We start from the raw sequence: 20,025 nt of genomic DNA, 5'->3' as shown, positions 1-20,025 counted from the left end.
ACATTCATTAACTTCTTGGGTTATAAAAAGCACATAGGATCCATTTCTTATCCTTCAGTACATTTTTATATCCACAATGCAGTAATCAGATACTGAAGAATGTAAGAATTTGTGGGGAATTTAAAGATTAAAACTTTTCAGGCAGCACAATGACTTAAAATCAACCAGGAAAAAACTCCCTCAAAATATTGTTTTATGTAATTTTCTGCCCATTACCATAATAGCAAAGTAAAAATAGTTCAACTTTATAAAGAAACTAAAGGAAAATGTCTCATTTTTGCTGTTCCCTTGAAAACACCATTATTAGTGATCAGCTAAAGAGGGCAAAATTTTAATCTAGGGGAGGAGAGTGGACTCCTTTTTAAGCAAAAACCAACTTTATCTCAGTTTGCAATAAATTATTGAAGACATTACTTTGATTCAAAGTATTATAAAATATTTCACTGTTACAAAAAAAGTAAAATGAAGTTAAAAATATTTGCAAATTGAACCAACATAAATAACTCATTAGTGTACTTTAATCTTTTTAACAAATCCATAATTCTAGAAAAATAGGTTAGGAAAGCTGCCCTTTTCCCTCAGATTGGCCAGATTAGCTTTGAATCACTAGGCAAACCATACAACTCTCTGAGTCTTTGGATCTTCATCTATAAAATGAGAGAACTAAACTAAATGTACTCAAACATCCCTCCCAACCTACAAATTTATATAGCATTGTTATCTCAAGTAATCCTTTAAGGAATAAGGGGTTGTTAACCTCAAAGTGTCTTCTAAATATATAAAGCTCCCCTTTAAATTGCAAAGCTTTATTTTGTGTATTTACAGTAAGTGCATTATGTTTCCCTGTCACCCTAAAAAAAATGAGCTATGACTGCGAACACAATCTCCTAACTTCCTAGTCCTGTCTCTCAAACTTGCCAGCTGCTGGACTAGATCAATACAGACTTTTGTACCTTAGCTCCCATTCTCTGCAAACATGGAAAGAAGTCTGAGTCTCAAAATGAGGATACTTGAAACTTCCCTTTCTCTCTCTCATTGTTTTGGACACCAAAAGGAATACCAAGTAATAAAGTGTGTGTATATATATAGTATATGCATATAAATATGCATACATTTACCACATATAAAGTATATCTAATGTAAACATTTTTGTCATGAACAATTTTTACTTTTTTCTAATGAAAATGCTTGGATATTATAAAATGTTTCATTTTAGAGGTCTAGCTTTGTGGTTAAAATCCTTCAATTAATTGACAATTTTGCAGTCATCTTGTTTCACTTCTAATTTGCTGCTTTATTGTCTACTACATAGGACCTAAATACTTTGTTTCTCCCAGAGTTTCATTTTTAAATATTTTTATTTATTTATGATAGTCACAGAGAGAGAGAGAGGCAGAGACACAGGCAGAGGGAGAAGCAGGCTCCATGCCAGGAGCCTGACGTGGGATTCGATCCCAGGTCTCCAGGATCGCGCCCCGGGCCAAAGGCAGGCGCTAAACCACTGCGCCACCCAGGGATCCCTCTCCCAGAGTTTCAAAACTTGACCTTTTAACAGATGAAAAAGAAAACGTACAGCTCTCTCTGTTACTTTAGCAAATTTACTATCACCATTCACTTTAAAACAGTGGTTCCCTAAACCACTTGTTTTTGTTTTTGTTTTTGTTTTTGTTTTGTGTTTGTTTGTTTGTTTGTTTGTTTGAGATCCCTAGGCTCCAGCCCTACAGAGTCTAGTTCAATATGTCTGGGGTAGGCTACAGGAAAGCTGTTTCTCAATATTCCCCCAGGTAATTCTGAAATCAGCTAGTTTGGGAACTATTATTTTGCCCTCAATTTTAGCAGCTTCTTCTTTTATTTTATGACAAATATAAACTTTTCCTCTAATATGAATCACAAGCACATTCAGAGAAAATTCATATCTATAGAGAACTAGATGTAGCAATCTTTTGCAAGAAAATTTTAAAATACTATATTAACAGTCGAGCTAAGACAATGCAAGTAGGTGCTGATAAGTGACTGGTTGTACTTTCATGAGGCAATTGTTTTCTGTAGTGTTTATAGTCATTCAATGGTAAACAGAGACTGGCTAATAACTGTTGTCATTACTAAATAAAATATGGAAGAGCTTTAAGTAACAAAAAGGTGGCTAAGTAGTTAATTAGCATTATTGAGAAAATGTTTCTAGCACACCCAAATGAAAAGCATAACAGAAGTTGCACAATTTCCCATAGAAATGTGAAGATTTCTTTGCCTCTGGAGCTTACCAAAAGTAGGACAAGAAATTTAAACAAAACTACTGTTGCTGAAAACTAACCTAAATTAAGTGCAACGATGTAAGTGTAAAATAGGTACCACTTCATCTTTTAGGATGTTTGAAGCACAGATAGATTTTACAGTCTATTCTTATCCAGAGTAATTTAAGTATTAAAATGGATATAAAATGTTTGGTAATGCATATAATTGTTGAATCACTATGTTGTACACTTGAATATATTATGTCAACTGCAATTTAAAATTATAAAAATTAAAATAAAATAAAATAGAAAAGAACTAAGAAAAAAATATTTGGTACCAAGAATGAACTCCACTCCTAAACTTAATACAGAAAACACATTTGGTTTTTCCAGTGTCCTTGATGTCTGTATGCACTGCAGAATATTTTTTTGTTTTCTTGGCACACCCCTGTCGTGAGCCTCAAGGTTGGTGTCGTCATGCTTCCAGGCAGTTGTGTTATACACCGGGAAGTCTTATATAGGTAAATATAAGTGTCCCATCACATTCTAAGAGATATAGCTTTAATCTTCCTTGAAATAGTGTACAAGATGTTATATAGGCAATCTATAAACATAATCAGCCAGAGTACTTTTCCAGATATCAATACTGGAGGCCAGGGTGTGTGGTTAAATAGAGTTAGTTGTAGAGTCACTTTTCCTCAGAGGAGCACCATGTCCACAATCGCTCACAGGTTTCATGACATGAACTTGAAAAGAAGAGTAAACTACCTTTGTCAGTATGGAGTTTCATGAATTCTTGAAAAGTTCAAACCCCACATGACACAGATGGATAATACATAAACCTTTTGTATCAGGTGTTCTGGTGATCTTACATTTAGTTCAAATTCTATTTCAGGAGAGGTAATGTAATAGTAGTTTCAAAATCACTTCAATAATTTCATCTACCTTGCAACTTGGATTAAAACCTCCATTTTGAAGAGCTGGAATTATTTTGCTTTTGCCACTAGACAATAAAGAGTAGCAAATCGAATAACATTCTAAATGAAATCCAACAAATATCCAAAAAGTACTGAACATTGTGGCTGGTTGCAGGGATCTTCCTGAAGCTCTCCTTGTATTTAATCACACTCTGAGCCATGGTTATTTCCTCGTGTCTCTTCTAGATCCTTATATCCTTCACTGTAAAAAACATGTACAATGTTTGCATCTTCAGCATTTTCAACTTTAAAAACCAAGCAATTCCTGGGGCACCTGTTGGCTCAGTCAGTTAAGCTCAGACTCTTGATTTCGGCTCAGGTTATGGTCTCAGTGTCATGCGATTGAGCCCCACACTGGGCTCCCCACTCTGCAGAAAGTCTCCTTCAGATTCTTTCCCTCTCTCCTGCTGTCTCCCCCATTGCCCCTCCCCCTACTTGTGATCTCTCTCTGTCAAATAAATAAATAAATCTTTAAAACATACACACACAAAAAAACCAAGCAATTCCTGATAATTTGATATACTAGCTTTATAAAATTGAGCTGATGGTGTTCTCAGATTATCTGAAAGGAGACATTCCTGTAAGTACAGCTGCCCATCTCTCTGGCAACCCTCACATAAGAAATGAGAATGAGGTCTTCTCACCCTTCATAGATATGAAGGTAAGAAGAGTTGAAGTACACATGTAAGTGCAGGGGTCCTGGCACTACTTTGGGTAGAGGGCCAGAAGGCGGAGTCCTAGCTGCCAAGGCCATTGCTGGGGACTGAGTGATGCCAAGCAAGCAGCTGGGCCGGGCCTCTGAGATCCCTGTAGCTGCCATGCAAACCTAGTGTTGAAACCTGCCCTAGGAGCCCAGGGCCACATGTTTTGTCACTGCCCATCTTTGAACCAATAAAGTGTCTAGAAGATGAGCTTATGCTGAAATATTTTGGCCTGAGCAATATGCCTTATTTTTAGAGTCAGGGAAGGAGTTATGTCCACCCAGAACATGAATTCTTAGCAGAGAGAAAAAGAAAATCAGAGCTATTACCACAAGTCAAGGGGATAAATGAGAGGATAAAATAATTCATGTCAAAAATAGGGAACTGGTTTATGATTGGGCTTAATCAGGTAGGGTATAATCAGAAATAGTTTTATTTTTCTACCACTATCGCCTGAGAATGCACCCTGTACTACCTAGGTGACTTACCTCTAGGGAGCATCTTGATCAGATCTCCTGCTACTACGTGAGGGAATCCAGGATACTCTAAGCCTAAAATTCCACCTCTAATCTGAGTTTGTGCTCTCCCCCTTTTGCACTGCTCAGGCCTCCCTGATAGTTGATAGACTTGCCTGGGGGAAGTCTTGATTCAATTAACTTTTCTATTCCTTCTTTCACCCCTCTTTTGCTTCTGACAGGTTTAGGTTGGGAGCATGGGAGAAGGGCAAAGTGTTCTGTCTCTAGTGCTTTTCTTTGCTTATTTTATTTTTATTTTTATTTTTTAAAGACAAAATTTTTTAAAGATTTATTTATTTATTTATTTATTTATTTATTTATGACAGACACAGAGAGAGAGAGAGAGAGGCAGAGACACAGGAGGAGGGAGAAGCAGGCTCCCATGCCGGGAGCCCGAGGCAGGACTCGACCCCGGGACTCCAGGATCGCGCCCTGGGCCAAAGGCAGGCATTAAACCGCTGAGATACCCAGGGATCCCCAATTTGTGTTTTTTTTTTTAATTTTTAATTCTGGTATAATTAATATACAGTGTTATATTAGTTTCATATGTACTGTTTAGTGATTTAACAATTCTATATATTATTCAGTGCTTATTATGATTAGTGTATTCTTATTCCCCATCACCTATTTCACCCCCACCACCCATAACCTCCAGATTTTTCTCTATATCTAAGGGTCTGGGGGTTTTTTGGTCTCACTCTCTCTTTTTTTAAAGATTTTATTTATTTATTCATGAGAGACACAGAAAGAGAGGCAGAGATACAGGCAGAGGGAGGAGAAGCAGGCTCGATGAAAGGAGCCTGATGCAGGACTCGATCCCAAGAATCTGGGATCACGCCCTGAGCCAAAGGCAGATGCTCAACCACTGAACCACCCAGGCATCCCTTTTTGGTCTCTTTTTTTTCTTGGTTCATTTGCTTTGTTTCTTAAATTCCAAGAAATGCAAATCAAAACTAATGTGATATCACTTCATACTTAAAAATGCAAGAATCAACAAGTGTTGGCAAGGGTGTGGAGAAAAAGGAACCCTTGTGAACTGTTGGTGGGAATGCAAACTGGTGCAGCTGCTCTAGAAAACAGTATGGAGATTGTTAGGGTGGTTCTTGGTACCCTCCATCATATACACCATCCAAAACTTGGCTTTCCATTTATGTGTTCTTTGGAATGAATGTCCTCCTTCTCTGTGCCCGTGAGGGAACTTTGCACTGTCCTCCTTTGATGCATCCTCTCTTCCATCCCTTGATGTTAATAGACAACTTCTAGAATCTTTCTGCTGAAGTCTCTCCTCACTGGCCAGCATCTTGGGTGAGTTACTTAGATTTCTGGGGCTCCAGATAATACTTAGTCCTTTCTAACTTTTCTTGCCTTATTCTGCCAAAATCAGATAATTCCAGCCAATCTTCTGCCTTCAAAATTACAAAACAGATAGCCACCAACTTCTTGGATGGCTTAAAAATCAAATTCCTAGAGATTAGGAATTCTCTTGCATTAATCTCCAGTAGCAGCATGATAAGGACTAGGATTTGTGGCTCAAGAGGCATCCAGTCCAGAAATAGGATTGTACCGTTAATAGCCTAATAGCCTCTTCTTGCAGGTAGCCCACTTTTGTGAAGGGATTATCTTGGGTTTCCTTCACTCAGCTTTAGATGGGGGAAGAGAGAGAGAAGCTTTCCCCTTCCCTACCTGGAAGGAAGGGAAAATCCCACAGCTTCTTACTCTGATGAGTTTCTTCCATGGAAATTTTCCTCAGCGAACTTCAGTCTACTCTAAATTTTGTTTGGAAGTAAGTAGTGATAGTGCCTAAACAGGTTGCAGCAGGATTTATAATGCAGATGTTCGGGAAACCTAGATGGCTCAGTCGCCTAAGCATCTGATTGCTTGATTTCAGCTCAAGTCATCGTCTCAGGGTCATGGGATCAAGCCCTGTATCAAGTCCTACATTGGCTTCTGGACTTACCATAGACTCTGCCTATCCTTCTCCCTCTGCTCCTCCTCCACTCTCTCAGTCTCTCTCTCTCTCTCTCTTTCTCAAATAAATTTTTAAAAAATCTTTAAAAAAAGAATACAGACATTCATGCTATACTCTCAGTTTAAGAGTTTCAGGCTAAATTCTGAAACAGTTGGACTTTAAGTAAGACATAAAAGTGGAATTAGCAATCATTTTTTTTTTTCTGATTCATTCTGTTGCTCACTTAGTAGTACATCAGCCAAGCCAGAGATCTTAATATTCTTTTTCCTATTTTGCCCATTTTCTCTTGGCAGAGAAAAAAATGTGGCTAGAGGAGAGAGGAAGACTAAAAGGAATGGGGTACTAAATGTATAACTGTTTCTATTATCCTACCTCCTGAGATCCAAGACTCCTGGTTTATGAAAGGTTAACCACATTCTGTGATGGCATTCTAGAGCATGTATGAGTCCCTTTTATCTAAAAATAGTGCTTTCTGAAGAATATAGAATTACATTCTTATTTTAATATTTAAGCCTGTGCTCAGTGAGATTCTAAAAGCCTGAAAACTTTTTCATCACAGGAAATAAATCAAGAGCCTATATTTAATATCGCACGAAGCAGAAATAATCCTACACATACACACACACACACAAAAGAAAAGAAAGGAGAAAAAGCACTCTTACAGATGTAGTATATTAAACAGATACTCATGGCTTTTACTTTAATGAGAGCCATTGACCAGGTGGGAACCATGATTTAATAAGCTTTGTTTTAAATCCACATCAGATAGAAAACACTGAAAGCAAATGTGAACTCTTACCAAATACAGCAACTGAATTTGAGCTTATCCACTCAATACTAGAGCACCAAAACTCATAGATTATATATAATTCCATTTTGATTATATGCACAGATAAAACCAATGCAAAATTGTTTTCCATTTATACAGATAAAACAGACTTTCTCTTAGTGGAACTCATTCCAAATGTTGAAATAATGGGGAAAAAAAAGACCAAAATATGTAAAATACTATTTTGTCTGAATAGAGGAACTAAATGCAACTTAACAAATTATTATTAATAAGAAACTGACAATTAAAATAGAAATTTAGTCATCTTAAATTTTTCAAACCAAAAAAATTTTTTTTTCAAACCAAATATGCTTTTTAGATATTAGCTACTTTTAAAATAGTGTGTGTCTCTTGGGAATGGTGCATTCAGAAATTTTAATATTCAGTTATTTTTTTTAAATAATTGACTTATGACAAGAAAAACAATATGATTAATACTACAATGTTTAAGGAAATTAAAAATATAATGATTACTGGAAAACATACTTTCTTTTTATGGAGAAATTCATTATTACTCAAGACATCTGAAAAGCAAAGAAAAAAATCAACAAAGCTTTTTATTTTTAATTAATTAAATTGAAATTTGAGATTACTTGTTCAGTGTGTAGGATTAAATATCCCCAGAAATAGAAAAAAATAGTTGAATTATCAAATAATCATAAAAACAAGCTCCAAAAGGAGATTGTACAGTTAATAGCCTAATCATTTTGACAAAGAGCACTCTTAATTCTTAACCACCTTCCTATAGTGATGACAACTAATAGAAAAGCAATTGCAGTGTTAGAATTATTCTTACACCTGCTGAGTCTGACCCTTTATGTTTCCATAAGGAATCCAATAGGGTTCATGATGAATTGAGGTGGGATATTACACTAACTTTCTTTGAAACTAATTGTGTTGCCACATTTACCAGCATCTAGCCCAATAATTATCTGACCAAGCATTCTTTGTTTTGAGCAACATGTACAAAATGTGGGCAATCAATAATAACTAGAAAATTGAGCTGGCAAAAAGAAATCATTATACATGAGTTGGGCTTACACTCAATTGCATAGCAAAGGATTATTCTACAAAAAGACTTGTGTTAGCATAAAACTCTATACAAAATATGTTGTACTGTAGTGATAATATTTCAGAATATCAAAAGAAAATGTATCCCTCTTGGTTAATGTTAAATAATAAAGCAACTCTCCACATGTAACAATATGAGCCCTCCAACACATGTAGAATCAATTTCTCCTTAACATTATATAGTACTTTTTTTGAATAGTAACTCTTCCTGAAGATGTCCTCATAAGACAGAAAGTCAAAAAATCAAATGATCATATATTTTGAAGAAAAAAACTCACTCTCCTGCTCTCTCCTTTTTCTGCATCTACAGGGGATTTGAATGGAGATAGGAGTACTTATCTATTGAAAATGAAGAGGGTTTTTTTTTTCCATAACCTGCTTCACTCATGTTATAATAACAGATGCAAGTTTTTGTAAAAAAATTTAAAATAGGTAGTATAAAGTGATATTTTGTTAGCATAAGAATGCACAAACCATGGCAGCAAATGTCATCAAACAGTATGAAAGTCTCATTGTTTGGACAATATTTGACATTATCACCAAACTGGTCTTCTATCATCCTTTTCCATTCATGGAGATTCTAAACTTTACTGGGAAACATTTAAAAATAATAAATGAAACAAAACAAGCATCTAAGATAACATAAATAATTGACAGTCTCAAAAGCCTGAGAGAGTTAGAGGCAGATTCCACATCAAGATGACTCATCTGGGCATCCAGGGCAATCTGGAAAGAAAGAAATAATTGGAAAGAGGGTGATTTGAGGGGTGGCCCCAACAATGGTGAATGTAAATCTGCCAGGCCTACTAAGGAACAGCTGGGGTGAGAAATAATACAAATTTTTCCATATTTTCTACCCAAAATTGACTCTTTTTAAACTGCACAAAGCAATTTGAAACTGAAATAGTGAATAGTCGATATATACTGAATAACAAACTAGGATAATATATTTTTCCAGAATCTGTGTGTGAAAGATACATTAGATGATTACCTATGATTGGGAACATAATTTATTCTTCTTCTTTCCTTACAAAAGTAACTCAAGGTTGTCCTTGCTGAGACTCTTAGGATCAATATGTGGTGTGTGCACGTGTGTGTGCATGGTATATGTGTGTGTGTGTGTGTGTGTGTACAGAGACAGGAAGCCATCAACTATTGTTAATTCACTACACATGAATTATGTATGTCCATTCTCTCCTAAATCCACTGGCTTGAAACTTTGCACAGCCTTTATTTTCACCCCTAAAGGTGTGATGGAAGTCACATTGCAGATTACTCAGGAAAGTCTCCCTCCAGGATCTGAACCAAAACCTAGTGAAGCATCTGGGGATTGAAATAGTGGATAAACTTCTCATTTTCTAGTTCAGAACATTTTCAATGATTCCATTTGGCCAGCTCCAAATGTCACATCAGATTCTATACTTTTGTTCTTACTTTACCTTAAAACCATTTTTTTGCCCATCACTAGTCCATCAGCTCCTTGTGAAATTGTTGGATTAATGTTCTGATTACTACATATATAATCCATTGACATTTTCTGAATGGAGAAGAGAAAAAATCCTACTTGACAAAGGTTATAATATTTTGAGGGTTTTGTTTTGTTTTGTTTTTAGTAGTTAATTTTCACATTGCAGAAGTTAACTATCATCATTCTCAAGTTAAACAAAAGAAGTGCTTTTGTTTGTTTTGGAGTCTCATTCTTTCATTAAGATTTTTTAAACTCTCAAAATTAATACATAATGCATAATGAATCTATCATGAGGGAGTACTGAACAGTCTCAGAATATAAGACACGGCTAGCTGGTCAGTTGAAAAATCAGTTACATGTGGTTACTTTAAGTACTCCAAGTACTTTGGAGTCAAGTAAAACTGGACTCAGACGAAAGCTTTACCATTAACTTAAAGTATAATGTTGAGTAAATTCTAAATTTTTTTTCAGTTCTAAAATGGGAATGCTACATCAAATTCATAAGGATGGTATAAATATAAAATAAAGTCTTTCAAATAACTACTCTGATAACACTCACAGGATCAAATGCTCTCATTGCTCCTGATGCTTAGCTCAAAACACTGTAAATAGTAAATGCTCTCTATAACAGTGTCCAGAAAGGGAAAGAAATTTAGTGCCTGAACTTGAGAAGCTGCTGCTTCAATTTTCATATCTGTTTGTATTAGCAGATATTTGAATAACTTTTCTTCATTAAGACAGTTTCATTTCTAGTATGTTTTAATAATTCCCTTAGAATTTGTAATCCATGCTAGGCATTCTTTGCTACTACTTACCACTTTTCCAGATTTATTGTTTTTTGCCTCTATTTCCCTTAATTTTTATAGAAATTTGGGATGAAGGAAGGAGATAATTAGGTGATGTTACTCTATCATGGTGACCTAACAGTCTCAATGTGTATTCTTTTTTAAATTTATTTTTTAATTTATTTTTTCAAATTTTTATTAAATTCTAGTTAGTTGGGGGTGCCTGGGTGACTCAGTTGTTGAGTCACTGACTCTTGACTTTGGCTCAAGTCATGATTTCAGGGTCATTGGGTCTAGCCCTGCATTGCGCTCCAAGCTTAGCATGGAGTCTGCTTGTCCCTCTCCCTCTGCTCCTCTCTGTACTCACACACTGTATCTCTTTCTCCCTTTTTTTCCTCTCAAATAAATAAATAATAAATAATAAATAAATAAGTAAGTAAATAAATAAATAAAACCTTTTAAATAAATAAATTCTAGTTATTTGACATATGGTGTAATATTGGTTTCAGGAGTAGAATTTAGTGATACATCACTTGCATATAACACCCAGTATACTCTAATTCAGGTGACATGTATCTGTCTGGTTTCTTGGGTTGGGGAGTATAGCTGTAAATTCAATTATTTCAGCCTTTGAAAGAGAAGGCCTTTCAGAGTTGGCAAACAAGATGACAATATTCACAGAGAAGACCCTCTGTGGTGGATCACTAAATTTTAAGAAATTTACTCATCCTTCCAGAGACAAACTGTGGGATTTTTTTTTTTTCAAAAACAGAATGCATGTATAGGGATATACTCTAGCAGTTAAACCTCCAAAAGATAAAATATAAATATTTGATCATTGAGTTAAATGGTGGACATGAATGCCAAGGGAGGGTTTACTAGGCAGAAAACAGTTCTTTAATAAGGAGGCTTAATAATTTCATCTTTTAGTACTAAAATACTATTCTTTCAAATTCTGGTACATAGTCAACATAATGACGGTCCAAATTAGTTCGAATGTACATAAATCTATTTAATGTCTCATATGTCCAAGCCATTGCACTAGACAATATGAGGAACAGAAAGAAGAAAAGAAATAGCTTTTGTGTGTATGGAGTTTACAGTCAGAGTCAGAAAGCTGAATTTACAAATTTTTTAATTAATAAATACTAAATGTATATTTATTTCCAAAGCTGGTGTTCTCTATTTTATTGAAGTGAAATTCGGAGAAGTCAAAGATTCATGGGAAACGATCCAAAAGCAAAAGGCAGAGATGCAAGACACAGAAGTGGGTAGAGAAATAGGTTGAATGAGGATATCAAGGCAGAAATCTGAAGAACATTATAGAATGGAGGGACACCTGGTGACTGTAGGTCAGTCAGGTTGATCTTTTGGGTGTTTCTAACTTAAAACTTTCTTCCCCATGAAAGAGAATGTGCACAATTTAGAAGGTTAAATGTTACGCCTTGAGTATACATATATGTAGCATTTGAGCACTAGGAATTATACCCTAGTGTGCCATTTTATGCTGTTATTGCAATAGATGTTTTGAACTTAACTCAGAGGTGAAAAGGCTCTCCAGAGAAGCTTTTAAATGTTCAAATTCAGAACATGGTTTTTCTATCTCCAGAAGTGAATAAAATCCCAAAGGAGAAAAACCAAAATAAATAAATCAATAGGAGGGTGGGAAAAATAGTGGACCAGCTACTAGAATGGTGTTAGGAACTTGGCAATTTGATAAATTCAATTTGCTGAGCATACACAATACAGAGTCAGAACAAATGGGGCAGGTCAAGAGAGCAAACTTCAACAACTCTTATACAAAAGGTATCAGCAGAGAAGAAATTATTATAAAGCTAATGGAGCTTAATTTTAAAGCTACTTCATTTCTACTGTCCCCTCCCAGGGCTCTGGGATGGGCTGTAACAATGCATTCATAGAATTTTACGACTTGAAAAATTTGCAAAACTAAGTTATTTTAACCAAAGTTAGTATCACTGTCTCTTTCCTCTCCATCTTTCACTGTCACAGGGTTCTTTCCTGTCAAGTGTTTGGAGCTTTGGAGTAGCCTCATTATTGGGACCTAGCTAGAGGGAGGTTGAGTTGCAGATGTTTTATTTTAGAAAGATAGTATCCATAATTCTCAGTTACTTCTTTGTAATTAGGTAATTTATTTCTAGCCATGGTGTAGCAATTTGAAAAATCCAATTACATCCAGTATATTCAACCATCTATTGTATCAACTCAGTTTTGTGTTCAATTTTTGTTTTTATTTTATTTTACTTAATGAGACTCCTCAGAATTGTATAAACTTCATGAACCACAAAACCCTGGATGAAACATAATTTCTGAAATGGAGAAGTTGATAACTGACTCAGAGGGATAGACTAGATCCCAAGAAATCAACATGATATAAAAACCAATACAACATGAGAGTACTAATATCTCTGGGTTGGGACTGAGGAGACCCAATTTCTTGTCTCAGAAGTGTAGGCATAATAATTTAACATAATTGGTATAATTTCATCTCTTTGGGCTTCAGTTGGGTTATTTGTAAAAATGAACAGTTTAATCCAATTTATGATTGCCAAACACTGGGCCTTGAATTGATCTTCATTCATAACAAGTTTTTTTAAGGACAATTCATTCATTCACACATAACTGGAATGTTCACTGAATATCAACTATATGTCTGAGGTTGCTAGGTACTAGGGATGCAGGGACTCTGTTTCCCTGCAGCTGAAAGCCTTGTGTTTTAGGAGAGTGGGGTGGGGGTAGAAACATTAAATAATCACAGAAATGCATACAAAATTACAAACTGTGTTTAAGTACTATGAAGATAAAGTACAAAGAACCACAGGAGAGTACAATAATTAACTTTTCTGAAGGAAATCAGATAAAGCTTCTCTAAGAAAGTGTCATTTAAGCTGAGATATGGATGAACAGGAGGTAAGTAATGATAATGAAAGATTAAAGGAGGAGGCTGAGAGCCTTTCAGGCAAGTGGCAAAGCATGAATGACATCCTGAAGTGGCAGGGAGCACAGCTCATGAAAGCAGTGGTCTCCCAATTTTATTTTGATTATGTACAAAAACAGTTAAAAAATGTGACCACACTATTTGTTTGTTTCTTTACCCATGAGTAGTATACACATGCTATTGTATCTACATCGTGTGTATAAGACAAAAATAACAAAAATATAAATGTTTCAATATTACATGAATGGTACAAAAACCTTTCCATTCTAACAACAACAACAAAAAATATATCACTGTTGTGAATGAATCCTACATTTTTATTTTTGAAAATCTTGGTTTAGTACTTTGTGATACAGTGATTAAAAGTCTTTCTATGGCCGGTTTATTTTGATGACTAATTTTAATGGCTATTAAAGCTTTAAAACATAGTAGTCCACAGAGGAGCATATCTAAATAGGAAAATTACATGATTAACTAAACTTACAAAACTATAACTTGGTTTTACAATCCATTTGCCCAGTTGCACAAGTTTTTTATTAAAAATTGACTAGCAAATTATGATTTACTGGGATCAGTCAGTTGTCTGGCAACTTCAGAGAGTATTGAATTTTTATTTTTAACAAATCTAAAATCCATGGAAATTATGTATTTAAAAAATTCTAAGAGATTAAAAAGCTTTGCTTCCTAACACAAAGTATGCAGAGATGAGAACATTTATAGGTGGTGCAATCACATAACTTTCAGCATCTATATAATAATGATGGTAACACTTCCAAACATCTGTCTTCAAGAGCTCTATCCATAACAAGAGTTTCCTTAAAAGAGTATTATTAACTGTTTCACTCATTAAAACATCAAAGCTACCTCAAATAGGCTAGGCAATTTTAGTTTTAAAAAATGATTAGTAGGTTTGAAATTGAAAAGAACCATTTGACAGAAATGAGCACATCTTTTTGTAAAGGAAAACTTAAGAATTCATCTTTATGTACATTAACTCTTCTAAGAGTTTCGCCATGTGTTAACTAGCCAACTTTAGCATCACAGATTTTGATAGTGCCCATCTTATCTCCAAAGATCTATAGACATTCTATTATATAAGGCATTTTTTAAAAAAAAAAAACAACCTCAGTAAAATCTTAGTAAAAGAGTAAAAAAAATTTTTTAAAAGAAAGTTTGTGTTGCACGAACTGTAGTGCTTTAAAATATTCTGGAAATTGACAGAAGAGTGAAGCCTTCTAAGAGTCCAGGTTTGCAAGCACCTGCTCTTCCGCCAGAGAACTCCATTCTGATGATGCACCCTCTGGCTGAGGTACCAAGGCAGTAATCTTTACTGAAAATCTCGGTAAAGTCTACTTTAACAGTTTTATAGATGAATGTCAAAATAAATCCTAATATTTTCACCGTCCATCACATCAATGTAATATTATCTTGTAACCCCCCGCGTTCCGCTGTGTCTTTCTTTATCTCACTTTGTAGACCACTGCTCTAGAGGAACCAAAAGAAGTCAGGGAATCTGGAGAGCAAAAAGCAAGGGGAGTAAGAGATGTGGCTGGTTGAGAAGGCGAGGCAGAGTGTGCCCTGGTAGGGCATGTTAAGTATTACCTCATAAACAATAGGAGCAACAATTAACTACTGCATTTCATGAAATTTTTAGAAAATTAAAACATATCTACCAGGTTGTCCTTTATTATGTTTGCATTATTATCATTTTTTGTATTATTATTATTAATATTAGCATCTGGTGTTAATTTTTTAAAAATATTTTATTTATTTATTCATGAGAGACACACAGAGAGAGAGAGAGAGGCAGAGACACAGGCAGAGGGAGAAGCAGGCTCCATGCAGGGAGTCTGACTTGGGACTCGATCCCAGGTCTCAGGATCAGGCCCTGGGCTGAAGGCGGCGCCAAACCGCTGAGCCACCCAGGCTGCCCTGGTGTTAAATTTTTTGAATAAGTTATTAAATGGTATTTTCTTCTAGTTTTATTTTATTGTGGTAAGAACACATTATATGTGATCCACCTCTTAGCAAATGTTTACATGCATAGTACATTATTGTTGACTGCAGGTATAAAGTTGTACAGCAGATCTCTAGAGCCTATTCATCCCACTTAACTGAAACTGGTTGCTCATTGATTAGTAACTCCCCATTTCCCACTTCCTTCAGTCCCTGGCAACCACTATTCTACTCTTTGATTCTATGAAATTGACCATTTTAGATATTCACATAAGTGGAATCATACCATACAGTATTTGCCTTCCTGTTACTGATTTATTTCACTTAATCCTCAAGGTTAATCCATCTTGTCACATGTTGCAGAATATTTTTGTCTTTTTAAAGGTCAAATAGTATTCCATCACATGTATACACAACATTTTCTTTATTCATTCACCTCTGTTTAAAGCGTTGGATTCCACAAAAAACTGACCAGTCTTTGTTCTTTTCCACATCAATTGTTTTTGCTATTGTTTTAAAATTTTAATCTTTGTAACCCATATGTCTGAGAACCACTACTCTATATAAAATCTATGATCCCTCTAAAATTCTGGGTTTATATACCTGAAAAAAAAGATTGAAGTCCATGTGGGATGAGCCATTGAATTTTTGCTATGGTTTAAGAATAGAAACAAAGTGTCCTTGTATAAAATCATGAAAAGATGCCACATGAAGTTTTCTGTGTGTCTCGGGGTTTAGACAATTCACAAGTTATACTACTATTTCTGGTCAGCTTTCTAGAAGCTATTATGCTGGATATACTCTTATGTATCCTTCATCAAGTATGCTGATAATTACTTGAGGCTTTGAGAAAAGCATAGAGTAACAATATAAAATATTCCAGAAAAATTAAAATATTCACATATATTTTTTTTAGATTTTAAAAAATTGATTATTCTAGCAGTGAGAAATCATTGAAACTAAATGAAAGCCAGATTTCAGTTTTTGCATGTTTACTGATAGTTGTCAAATTGTCAACAAAAGCAAAGGAAACAAGACAAAAAATAAGCAAAAAACAAAAACAAATTATAAGGTTTGACTGGCTTTTGTTTCAATAAGTCAATAAATATGATACTTCTTAGAATGAACTTGGATATTAATATTAGTATTAGCATTAGCATTTGGTGTTAAATTTTTCAGATAAGTTACAGTAATGTAGTAATATAATAATCCCAGGTAGGAAGATTTAATTTACACATAGCTAGAATGAGGTCTCATGCAACCAAGACCTCATTATTTTTACCAAGTTATCTGTGACAAGTACTTTTCTAAATGATATCAAGAGATAATTAAAAGTAAACTTCACTTGTCAAAAAAAGCTATTCAGAGTAGAGTGTGTCTTGATATCACTTTTATTTTATAGGAACAAATATAGGAACCACTCTGAATTGTCTGTATTTTTTGTAAGTGCTTATGTTAATCTAAAACTGTGACTTTCGCCAAGCTTTCACAGTTCCCATCAAAGATTTTCCACAAACTGTGCCATGACTAAAATATAAACACTCAAATTTTTCAAAGGAGCACAAATTTGTGGTGCAAAGAAATTTCTAAAAGGATGAAGGTATGTATTATTATTAGGTACAGTTATAAGATATGATATATCTGGACAAATAGCTAAAGTCCAGAGTAAGCTGTGAGCCTTCCTAATGCATTCCATTTTAAATTTCATTTTTTAAAAAAGATACAAAAGAAAAAATATTTTACCTTCTACATAATTATGGACTCAAAAGACACTGCTTAGTAGCTTGTAGTAATAAAATACTTTAAATACATTAAATAAAAATTCCTTTAAAATATTGAGCATTGTAGAAGTAGTAATATGTGTTTGGATTGCTTTAGTTGATTCTTCAAGGCATACAGTTGGAAATCTTAAATTCTGTTATGAAAAAGCCCTTGATGCTCTACTTTTTCTAACGGAGAAGTAAACACAATAAAGCATAAGCATCAGTTTTTAGTGGAAAATGAATAAATTGTATTCATAACTTCATTAATTCAACTGAATTTATAATTACCTAGTTCATGGACCATACTCAGTGTTACAGGTTTCATTTCCAGGGAGATGAACTATTAGTTGACTAACTCAATAGTTCTGAATAGTACTGAACTCAGTAGTTCTCTTTTATCTAAATTTCTTATTTATTTATTTATTCATTCATTCATTCATTCATTCATTCATTCATTTATTTTTAAATATTTTATTTATTTTTTCATGAGAGACACTGAGAGAGGCAGAAGCATAGGCAGAGAGAGAAGCAGGTTCCCTGCAGGGAGCCCGATTCAGGACTCCATCCCAGGACTCCATGCCCTGAGCTAAAGGCAGATGCTCAACCACTGAACCACCCAGGTGTGGCTATATTTCCCTTTTAAATGGAATATATCAACATATTATAAATATATGGATATGTAGATATTAATAAATACATCTATGAAAAATATTCTGATAAGAAAATCTCAAGTTCTATAGCATTTGAATTGTTAGATGTTTATTTTGAAATTCAGATCCACAAAAGCAAAGGCTCACATTATGTGAGGTTGAGACTGGTCCTAATAAGGTTATAGAAAGTAAGGAACAGAGAAGTACCTTCTACTAAGGAGAATAGACATTAAAATGCTGAGTTTTTAAATGTTCTTCTAGAGTCTTAATACAAAATTGATATTGCCCTTGGATCATTGTATTTTTCCCAAAATTTTAGATATTTAGAATTTCCCAAAGTTCTAGTTCCAAACAATAATAAAATTGTCCTTCCATTTAGTTATATTGATTTTTGTCTCTTCTGACTACCATATTTTGAAGTAATGCTGCTTGAGAACTAGATTACTTAGTAGTAATGTAAGTCTTTTCCGAAGTCAAGGAAATTTTAGCCACAATTAGATTAAATTTTCATTACTGATGATGTTGGCATCTGAAACAGCAACTTTGATGCCTGGAAATATAGTATATCACCAGTAATTATAAATTAGGGTGGACATGTAGGCTGTGTAATTTATAGTATGATCTTGGAATCCAGTTCCCATAGAGAAATACTTAGGACATTTCACACCAGGTATATGATGACATCCCTCCCTCCCCTTGCCCCAGTTCTGAGAATATAAGAGCTTATTGAGTTTTGTCCATATTTTAAAAAATAATTTCATCACTCAAATGTAATACCCTTCTCTGTATTTTCTATTTTGTCCATTGGTGTATGTATTTATTTTTGTACCATACTGTTTTGATGACTACAGCTTTGTAATAGAGCTTGAAGTCTGGAATTATTCTTTTTGTTTGGTTCTTCTTTTTTAAGATTGTTTTGTAGTAGCATTATTTACAAGAGCCAAATTATGGAAGCAGCCAATGTGTACATTGATAGAAGAATGGATAAAAATGTGGTGTAGAGGCACCTGGGTGGCTCAGTTGGTTAAGCAGCTGACTATTGATTTTAGCCCCAGTCATGATCTCAGGGTGCTGGGATCGAGCTCCACACTGAACTCTGCTGGAGATTCTTTCTCTCTCTACCTGTGCCCTTCCTCTTGCTTGTTCTCTCTCTCTCTCTCTCTCTCATAAACAAATTAATCTTTTTAAAAAAAGATGTTTATATATACACAATAGAATATTATTCAGCCATAAAAAAGAATGAAGTCTTGCCATTTGCAGCAACATGGATGGAGCTAGTGAGCATAATGCTAAGTGCAATAAGTCAGTCAGAGAAAGACAAATACCATATGATTTCACTAATATATGAAATTTAAGAAACAAAGCAAACAAGCAAAGGAAAAAGAGAGAGAGGCAAACCAAGAAACAGACTGATAACTATAGAAAACAAACTGATGATTACCAGAGGGGAGGTAGGTGGGGGAGGGGTGAAATACGGGACGGGGTTAAGGAGTGCACTTGTGATGAGCATTGGGTGATGTATGGAAGTGTTGAATCACTATATTGTACACTTGAACCTAATATAACACAGTATGTTAACTAACTGGAATTAAAATAAAAATTTAATAAATATTCTAAAAGTGCCTTCTCAAAATTGAGGACAGTATTTTAATGACTAAATCTAGTGGCTTCTTATGATGTTCCTTTCTTAGCCTCTCTGAAGTCTCTGGCACTGCTAATCATCCCTTCTTTCTGGAAACTCTCTTGGCTTCCAGTATATTACTCTTTTCTATTGATTTTTCTTCTTTGAACATTGTTTCTCACATTCCTCTATTATCATCTTCTTCTCAATATCCCCATTGAATTATATTTTCTCTATTTTTCTGCTTCTCTAATAAATGCTGGCGACTTTAAGTTAGAGGTACACATTTTTTAGAATATAATACCTGAATATATTATAGGCACTTGTAATTCAATAGAATCCAAAGTTGCCACATTATTTTTCCTTCTCAACAGCCCTTCTTTCTTTCTTTATTTTTTATGGACAGCCCTTCTTTCTAATAATTGTTTAAAAACATAATCAAACATCTAGCAGGTTTTCATTGTCTCTTTTTCTAGTTCATTACAAGAAAAATTTTGATATGTTTTCTATATCTCTAATCCTCTCAGACAATT

At 34.5% G+C, this 20,025-nt stretch overlaps 1 long non-coding RNA gene across 21 annotated transcripts in view; it reads right to left on the bottom strand.

Moving 5' to 3' along the window:
- Positions 1–20,025, bottom strand: part of LOC140641564 (uncharacterized) — a 518,379-nt gene that overhangs the window by 436,825 nt on the left and 61,529 nt on the right. For 15 of the 21 annotated variants that reach the window (XR_012038152.1, XR_012038141.1, XR_012038151.1 and 12 more), the window contains one exon: positions 3,177–3,410. The exons of the other annotated variants lie outside the window; for them this stretch is intronic. This is a non-coding gene — a long non-coding RNA (uncharacterized lncRNA). The remainder of the gene's footprint in view (positions 1–3,176; positions 3,411–20,025) is intronic. 21 annotated transcript variants of the gene reach the window in all.

The sequence above is a fragment of the Canis lupus genome, chromosome 10 (assembly GCF_048164855.1).
Source record: "Canis lupus baileyi chromosome 10, mCanLup2.hap1, whole genome shotgun sequence".
Lineage (NCBI taxonomy): Eukaryota > Metazoa > Chordata > Mammalia > Carnivora > Canidae > Canis > Canis lupus.
The sequence above is the reverse complement of the archived record's forward strand: the minus strand, read 5'-3'. Positions and strand labels throughout refer to the sequence as shown.